Below are 10221 nucleotides of genomic sequence, written 5' to 3'. Positions count from 1 at the left end.
TTAAAAAGCTAAAGTGGATAGAGAGAAATACTTTTAACTCATGGTATATGGAGGGGATTATAATCAATGTAATGAAACAAGTTATATGAATGGTTGAATGTGAAACTGATGATGTGCCCTGTAAACTTTCACTCAATCCACAATAAAAACCTTAAATTAAAAAAACAAAACAAAGGGTGATGAATGGTGTAAAACTAGGAAAAGTGTGCGCCTTTTGGCTGCATCCTATCACCATACTTATTCAATCTGTATGATGAGAAAATAATCTGAGACATTGGATGTATGAAGAAGGACATGGCTTTAGGATTGGAGGAAGACTCATTAACAATCTGCTATATGCAGGTGATACAGCTTTGCTTGCTGAAAGTGAAGAGTACTTGAAATACTTACTGATAAAGATCAAAGATTACAGACATCAATGTGTATTGCACCACAATATAAAGAAAACAGAAACCTCACAACTGGGCCAATAATAGCATCATGATAAATGGAGAAATGAGTGAAGTTGTCAAAGACTTAATTTTGCTTGGATCCACACCAGCAGTCAAGAAATCAATATTACATGAGGAAAACATGCTGCAAAAACACCTCTGGAAAAAAAAAAAAAAAAAAGATGTCACTTTGAGAACTAAAGTGAGCTTAACTCAAGCCATGGTATTTTCAATCACCTCATATGCATGTGCAAGTTGGACAATGAATAAGCAAGACCATAGAAAAATGAATGCCTTTGAATTATGGTGTTGTCAAAGAATAGTGGAAGTATCATGGATTGCCAGAAAAACAAACAAATCTGTCTAGGAAGAAGTACAGTCAAGATGATCCCTAGAAGTGTTGGTGGTAAGACTTTGTCTCTCATTCTTTGGACATATTTTCGGGAGAGATCAGTCCCTGGAGAAGAACACTGTCATAGGTCATAGTTCGGGTTCTCTAGAGAATCAAAAACAGTGAAGCTTTAAATATATGAGGGTGAGTCAAAAATTATCCCTACTTGGTTATATTTTGATGCCCATCCACATCCACGGCTGATGACAACATTGAGCGTGTATGTGAAATGATTCTGTCAAATAGACAAGTGACAGTGGATTATGTGGCAAATCATTTGCAAATTAACCATGGGTCTGCCTTGGGTTTTAAAAAGTTTGTGCAAGATGGGTACCAAAATAGCTCACAGAAGAGCATAACAAAGGCGTTTTGACATCTGCAAACAAATGTGGACCAATACTCAACAAAAAATATAAGTTTCTTTAAAAAAAATCATTTGATCCTTTGGTTGGTTGATGATGCATGGAGGGGATTGTAACCATGGCAATGAGACGCTATACGATAGAATGAATGTAAAATTAATGTTCTCCCATGTAAACTAACGCATAATTCACAATAAAACATTTAAGAAAAAAAAATCAAAATGTGAAAAAAAAAAAAAGAGATGGGGTTAAGATTCTATGATTCAATAGTGAGTAATAGTTATCATGATCAATTGCGACTGTCACAATTGTATAGGTAGATGTCTTGTATCAAAACTGGGAGAGTAGTTAATCTTACAGACCAAAAACAAAGGACCCTAGGACCACCAAGGAAGAAGAACACAAGCAGAACGGAGACCTCATCCAGAGAAGTAGCGACACCAGAGATGGAGGCAGAGATGGGGACATGGAGAGAGGGAGCAGCTGAGGACTCTAGATTCATGGGAAGAGAGGGATTGAGAGCTGGCAGCCAGGAGGCAGACTTACAGAATGTGCCCTTTGGTGGTATCAATTATTATATATGTCTGAGTGTTAAAAAAAAAAAAAAAAAGCTAAAGTGAATAGAGAGAAATACTGTTATCTGATGGTACCAGGAGGGGATTATAATCATTGTAATGAAACAAGGTGTATGATTTGTTGAATGTAAAACTGATGATCTGCCCTGTAAACTTTCACTCAATTCACAATAAAAACTTAAAAAAAAAAAAAGCAAAAAAAAAAAAGCTTGTGAGCAGTGATCTAAGATTTAAAAAAAAAAAAATCATTTGTTGTTAAATGCCATCGAGTCGATTCCAACCTATAGTGACCTTGTATAGGGTTTCCAAGGAGCAGCTGGTGAGCTTGAACCACTAACCTTGCAGTTCAAATAACTTTACAGTCTGACGCATTAGCCCACAGCACCACACTATCATTACTGGTGGTGAAACAAGGATTCATCACTGAGTCTGAAAGTAATGGCAGAATATGGAATGGAAACATCCTCAATCGCAGAAGAAAAAGTTCAAAAGTCAATCATCATCTGGAAAATTGATGCTTACAGTTTTCTGGGATTTTCAAAAGCCAGTATTGGAACACTATCGGGAGAAATGTTCAACAATCAAACGAACTCATTACAGTGAGGTGTTCACTGAAGAGCTGAAACCTATACTTTGAATTAAACACAAAGGAGTGTTGTGATCTTGCATGATAATGCATGTACCCATACCTCTGCTCACACTGTGGACACTCAAAAAACTTTGTTTTGAGGTGTTAAAGCATCCTCCCTACAGTCCTGATCTTGCTCGATTTGACTTTCAAATATTTGGTTCCCTGAAAGCAGCCTTTATTTTGTTCTGTTGTGCATAGTACCACTATGAATCAGAACCGACTAGATGGCACCTGCAAGACCCACGTGGGGACCATGTCAGTCTTCCCCTGGCTTCACAGGGGGGAAAAGAATCAAACTCAAAGCAAGCCCAAGGCTGATTCCTATGAAATGGAGCTCATGCATGGATCCACCCTACAACCTTCTTTCCCCTATTCTGACACCAACCATCCCTCCCACAGCACCCTCTGCTTCACATCTGGTTAAACAATTCATTGCAATGGTCACACAGTAATACTCCTGATTATGGTGTTTATTAGGGAATTAAACAGGGTACAATTCAGGATCAAAATTTTTTGTCTGCCATACAGCAGGCATGCCTCTTTCTTGTCTTCAGCCTCTCAGCCATGTGGTCCTTTGGTCTCTGCCCTTCTAGAAAAAGTGTTGCAAAGCTCTTTTAGGCAGGCTGTGAATGTCCAAAAGGCACAGTCTGCAAGGTAGCCTCCTGTCCATAGGCATGACGCTTTACTCAATCCACAGTCCTCAGCTGCTCTCTCTCCATGCTACTGCCTGTGTCATCACCTCAGTTAACCGCTACTTTTCTAAGTAGGGTTCTCATGCTCTTCCTTATTGATGATCCTGAGGTCATCTGATCCTGGTTCTGAGATGGCTCCTTTGAAACCAAGCTAGATGGCAAGATTATCCAATCCCAGTCTTAAGAATTCTGTACACCTTATTTGTATGGCCCCACCCAATCACTTGCTGGCAATTAAGACACTGGGTAGAAAAAACATATCAAATAAATTCAAGGTACCACAGTACCTAACAACAAACAACTTGTGACTCTCATTCCTTTGTTCACTACACTTGAATCATGTGCAGAGAAAGCTAAAAGAAAATAAACCAATTACACAGTTCTCAGTTAATTTTACTCCCTTCCTTTTCTACATACATCCCTTCAGTTTGGCTATTTAGCCAAATCTTTCAGTCTTCTATGGGCTTATTTTTCATAAGTATGGCTCATTTTCTGTGTTGCTGGCAATCCTGATATTGATTTTTCTTTTTTTCTTCCTACTACACACATTGTCATTGTTGTTGTTAAGTGCAATCAAGTTGATTTCAACTCATAGCTACCCTGTATTGGGTTTCCAAGGAACAATAGGTGTCTTTGAACTGCCAACTTTGCAGTTAGCTGCCCATTGCTTATCTTACAGTGCCACACTAGGACTGCCTAGAAAAGAATATTATTCTTTTGCTCTGAAAGCACATAAAATAAAACATAAACTCCTTATGTCACACAAAGTTCTCCACTATCTGGCCTCAATTTACCTTTCTTCTCTTCCACTTTCTACCCTCAGCATCCCACGTTTTAGCCAGACTGGACTCCACAGTTCCTTAAGTATGTCATATATGTTCTTATCTTTGTTTTCCACATTGTTTCTACTACATTGAATGCTCTTCTTCATTCCCATCTCCACCTTTTAGCACCCTATTCATCCCTTATAGTGTGACATAAATGGTCTTCACTCCATAGAGCCAGTCTCCTACTGAAAATGAATTGCTCCTTTTGTGCATTATTGTAGCATGCTATCTGTTCCCTTATTGTTAAGATTTATTTACCTTACATCTTGATAAGCTGTACAGATGTCTGCTTCCTCACTAAACCAAAAGGTCCATTAGTGTTGAGATTTTGTCTAGCCACTATAATTAGGCCTTAATTCCAAGTTCAGAAATAAGAAATGGGAGCTCGGGTACTTTGTGATCAGGTGAGAGAGCCCCTCCTTGTCAAGTTACAAGAAGAAGAAAAAATAATACATAACAGGTATTTGATAAGTATTTCTTAAATTAAATAGCTGTTTATAATAAACTAGAAAATACTCCTTTTCATTTAACTGTTCTAACAGATTTTCTATTTGCATAGAAAAGGCTTTCCTTTGTTCTTTTTTTTTTTGGATTAATGTGACAGTGTTCTATTTCACTGTTTTTCTCAATTCTGTATTTATTTATAAATTTGACTGTTCTAGATTATAGGCAATAACTTATTGAAGGACAGAGTCCTTCTATCTTGTGAGCTAATATCGGGGTTTAGAGAAGGAAAGAGCAAGTGTCTTGAAGTACAGAGAGTTATGCAGACCCCTGATCCTATGGCTGATCCCTGATAAGCTAGTCCTGGGTCGGTAGGGAGATGTTTTTACCTGGCTCACAGTAACTAATCTAACTATGGGTAGTTAAGGTCAGAGAATAGAATTGCCATAGAACAAGGAATAAAGATGTGATCGTGCAGTTCAATGGATTTCTCTTATATATTGTCTTTCCGGTACATGGGTAGCTACAGTTAGCCCTGTGATTGGTATATTTTATGTACTTTGCAAGAGTTGGCCAATTTACTATTCAAAATGTAGTTTGAAAATATACCCAATGTAATTGACTGACTTTCATTCCACTGAGAAGATTGGACAATCCATGACCATGTACAAGGAGTCTGCTTATATAAGTAACCTATTCTGTAGAAATTAAGGGAGAACTTTAAGAAAAATCTGGAGTGGAGTGAAGATTTTGAGACCTAAGATCCCTGTGCTGAGAACTTCCTACCCTCTGAAGACAATGAAAGTCACAGAAAGAAAGGGGCCCAGTAATGGAGAAATCTCTGCTGTGCAGCAGTGAAATGGCAGCAGCAGTACAACTGGTGGGAACCACAAGATCAGCAGATGGCAGCAGTGGGCTTGTTGGCCCACAGTGACAGAGCTAGAACATTGAGTTTATTGGCCTAGGTTTTTTCCTATTTTTGTTCAGGGCATTGTCCCATTCTTTAAAATAGAGATAATACTCATCTCCAAACAAGAGATTCCCAAGACCAGGTTCCTATAGTTCTCCAACATCACGTCCCATTACAGAGACCTCTGAATAGGGTCCAGGCATTCCTACACCTCCTGAGAGAATTCTATGGCCAAATCTTTGAATGTTAACATCCTAGAAGCCTCTTCTTTTCCTCTTCCTCTGAGCTTCATTCTCATATAATATCAGTCTTGAGAAGTCAAGTCTCATAGTAACTTTCTCTCCATAGTCCTTTATTCTTTAGCTCATCATTCATTTGTTCGTTCATTTAAATGGCTATGATAAGATGAAAGGGAATTTATAGCCCATGTAATACAATTTCATGAGTTTAAACATACGGAAACTGAGGGCCAATAAGTTGAAATGTTTTGGCACAGTTCTCACAGCTAGTCCACAGCACAAGAAAGAGCTAGAAACAAGTCCTTGCCCTGACTCGTAATTCAAAACTTACCAATTTTCATACAATTTCTTACAGATTTGAGTGTCTGGCAAGCAAACGGATGGCACCTTAAAAAACAATAAAAACCAGACAGTTGTGCTGAAGATTAATTACAACTGTACCTACCACATGAAACTGTGCCTCATTTTCCTCAACACTATCCCTCCTAGCCCCCAGATACTAGACATAGCAGCTGACAAATTGGAGAGATGGAACTAGGAAGTAAAAATAAGCCAATTTTGACCTCTATTGAAAACAAAAACAAAAACAAAAACACACCCTTATTGCCAAATTCAAAACTTTAATATATCAAAGATTCTTAACAACTAAAAAAAAAAGACACCAAACCCCTCCAGAAATACTCTCTTCTCAGCTGGGTTTGATAATTCATTGCAAAGACCACTCAGGACTCAGATATAATACTCACAATGAAGGGGTTTATTAAGGAAGCTAACAGGTTATAATTCAGGGTCAGAGATGTTCAGGGCACAGTTCTTCCAGTCAGGACAGTCTCTCCTCCGGCGTGCCCACAGTCAGACCTCCCTCTGCCCAGGCAACCTGACAGCCATACCTTTAGGACATAGCACTCCACCATAAGCCTCAGCCTGAAAGGATTCAGCTCTAGCTCCATGGGTCAGCACACCTAGCTCTGCTGATAAAATATCTGGAGGCACACCGCTCTACAAGCAAATGTCCTGCCCAAAATCACTCAGCTTTACTTACTCTATGGGCTAGAAAGCCCATCACTCTGTCTTGTGCTCTGGTTCTTGGTTCTGCTGTTGCTGCTCTTCTACCACTCCTTTCTGTCCCTAGATGGAGGAGGTTCAATGTGCATAAGACACGCTTCACTCCTGTTGCTTCTTTTTTTAAGGCATTGTGATCCCCCTTCTTGCTTCTGAGACCGCTCCTTTTATTTTGTGTTTATTTCTTTACTTTCAACTTTTTATTGTGAATTGAGTGAAGGTTTCACAGACAAGATCATCAGTTTTCCATTCAGTAAATCATACATTTGTTTCATCTCAATGTTTATATTTCCCTCTGTGCAACAAGTTATTCTGCTTCCTCCCTGTAGTTCCTATTTGTATTCCACTCACTGTCCTGTCACTTTCAACTTTGTCCCCAGGAAAATGTTGCCCTTTTGATTTGGGTTGACCATTCTATGATGAGCATTATTCACCAATGTTGCTGTCGCCTTTATATACCTATCCACGGCTTGGGTAAAAACTGGGCAACAAAAAGAGACAAAAAACAAAACTGGGTCACTGGGGTGAGTTCCATTGCAGACCTGAAGGATGGTGAAGGGCTATAGTGTCAGGTCCCTTCAATCTGTTTCTGATCAGTAAACCTAATTTTCTTTCTTTCTTTTAACTAAATAATTTTGAGTTTTGTTCCACATTTTCTCCCACTCTACCCTTGTTTTCTGTTTTAAGTGCCATCAAGTAGGTTCCCACTCATAGCAAACCTGCATAGAGCTTCCAAGGAGTGGATTGAAACACGAATCTTGTGATTGAAACTGACCTTCCAGGATAGTGCTTTATTCTACAGTGCCATACCCACTCTACCCAGGACACTCTAATGTGATCCCTATCAGAGTAGTCGGTAGTGGTAACTAGACACCATCTAGTTCTTCACCTCAGAGTCTTGGAGATTGGTGTTCACATGTTTCATTACTCTATGGATTAATTAATTTCAAGCCTCTCCAATTCATATCACTCTTTCTTTCTTCCGTACATACAGAAACCAATAGTTGCACCTTAGACTGCCTGCAACGCATGGGTTTCCAAGATCCCAGACAGTACTCATCCAAGCAGGATGTATGACGTTGTCTTTGTGGACTATGCCAATTGATCATGGTGTCCTGAGCCCCCAGGCCCATAAACTCATTGCCTTCGGATGTTGGATAATATGTAGGAAGTTTTCATTATTTTTCCCACTGTACGCTCTACCACATTTATAGTTTTGTTTGCAGGAAAGGTAGATGCTCATGTATAAATGGTGGTGGTGGCTGTGTGCCATGGAGTCAGTTCCGACTTATAGAGACCCTGTACAGGGTTTCCGAGGCTGTAAATCGTTACGGGAGCAGAACACCTCATTTTTCTCCCATGGAACAGCTGGTAGTTTCGAACCGGTGACCTTGCAGTTTGCAGCCCTATTCGTAACCACTATGCTACCAAAGCTCCTCTTTCAAATTCTTGTATATTTGTGGGCTCTTTCAAACTCTTGTATATTTGTGGAGTCTATATCCCAATCTTCTCTCTTACCCATTCGGCCTAGAGACAGCTCATTTTAAGCCCATGTTTGAGTTCCACGTATTTACAGTCACAATGAACTCTGTTAACAGCTGATTCATATCCTTCTATCAGTATCTTCTCCCACACTGTCATACTCAGACCAATCCGTGAAAGAGTTGTTTGGTAGGTGTTACAAAGACATGGTTAGAAGAGACATAGTAAATAATTCACTGCACTGCAAGGTTCCTCTCAGCTTCAGGCCTTTGTTTCTTTACCTCTGATTTTATAAAACCTTCCTAAGTTTATTGTTTTCATACTCCTTCCTTTGAAAAATCATCTCACATATCTCTCAGCCTACATGCCACTTTCCAACCCTAAAATGAATGCATCATTAAATCAGCCACCTATTTAAAATGTTTGACTACTCTCCATTGATTACTGAGTAGAATACCAATTATAAACTAAAGCTAGGTATAGACTCAAATACCAACTCTGCCCTGCCAGGTCTTCAAAAAGCTGTGTTTTAAACAAGCCACTGTAACCTGTAATCTTTGATTTCTACAACTGACAAATGAGAATAAGAGAGATCAAGGTTTAGATACTGGAGTTAAGTCAAATCTAAAAATCTCCCTACCACAGAATTTAATAACATACATGGTAAATTGGTATAAAAATAATTTTTCAAGGAAGAAGAAATGCCATCCCAACCACCTTTATGTCCTACCAGCAAAAGGAACTATTGAGACTCTCCATTTTAGAAGAAAAATGAAGGTAGCAGAACAATCATAATCAGCAAGAGTTAATTATATCCAACAATGAATAGTGATTTAGCAAAAAGGAAGGAAAAAGAATTAGGGCAAGTATCTCTGGGGGAGAGAGAATGGAAAAGAGGCATGCTGAGTGCCTGAAGGGAAATAACCTACACACATATTATTGATACGGGGCTAAACTCTCCATTAATTTTTTTTTAAATCATTTCCCTTGAGGAGAAGAGAGTGGGAGTGGGGTGAGAAGAAGAAGAATGAAAATTTCTGCTGGAGAGAAATGGATGAAAGTGAAAAAGGATATATAAGGAAAATTAGTGACACTTAATTAGAGAATCAAACAACAAAAAAGCAAAATTCTAGATTTTTTTCTCCAAAGAACATAAAACTCCAGGACTCTATGATAATTTGGAGAAACAATCCAAAGTCTAATCATATTTATCATTGTGATTAAGATAAACACCAACAGATGGACAGGGTTCATCACAGAAGGTATTTAATAAGATCCCAAAAAGAGTACCATGCAGATCTTCCAACACAGTCACAGCTGGGCTCTTCCCTCCTCCATAAACCCTAACACAATAGAAAGGCAAACAGAATTCACCCATACCACAGAAAGCGATAGGAAATCTGGACAAAGTTTCTCATAGTCTCTACAGTAAAGATAAAAGGGGCATCACATATGAGCAAAAATAAAAGAAAGAAGAATACAGATTAAAAATCCATTATGGAAATAAGCAGAGCCCCACAAAGAAAAAAATTACCTACAAGTACTACATGATATAAAAGTTAATGAGAACATAAAACCAATTTTTAAAAAGGTAATGAATCAATAGTAAAAGGGAGACTACAAAACTAAGAAAACTAATTAGTCAACAATGCAATATAGAACTAAAGACAAAGTTGAAGTTATAAGGAATAAGGAATATCTCAAAGGATCTCTGGTAGCGTAGTGGTTACAAATAGGGCTACAAACCTTAAGGTCAGCAGTTTGAAACTACCAGCTGTTCCATGGGGAAAAGATGAGGACTTCTGCCTCAGAAACCCTGTACAGGGTCACTATGAGTTGGAACCGACTCCATGGTACATAACCACCAGTTGGGGTATAAATTTAAATTCCAGATCATTCCAAATGTAACATTTCTTCTATCCCCCATAACTTGTGTGGAATAAGAGGCCCAAATTAACTTACTTTTCTTCCTAGTTCTATCTTCCCAATTTGTCATTTTTTAGCAGCTGATACTGCTGACAAATTAGAAAGATAGAGCTAGGAAGAAAAATAAGTCAGTTTGGGCCTCCTATTCCATACAAGTAAAAGGGGATAGCAAAAATGTTACATTTCGTCTGTCAGTTTGTCGTACTATGGTGGCTTGTGAGTTGCTGTGATTCTGAAGGCGATGCCACC

This window comes from Chrysochloris asiatica, unplaced genomic scaffold, assembly GCF_000296735.1.
Source record: "Chrysochloris asiatica unplaced genomic scaffold, ChrAsi1.0 scaffold00002, whole genome shotgun sequence".
NCBI classification, from domain to species: domain Eukaryota; kingdom Metazoa; phylum Chordata; class Mammalia; order Afrosoricida; family Chrysochloridae; genus Chrysochloris; species Chrysochloris asiatica.
Note: the sequence above shows the minus strand (reverse complement) of the source record.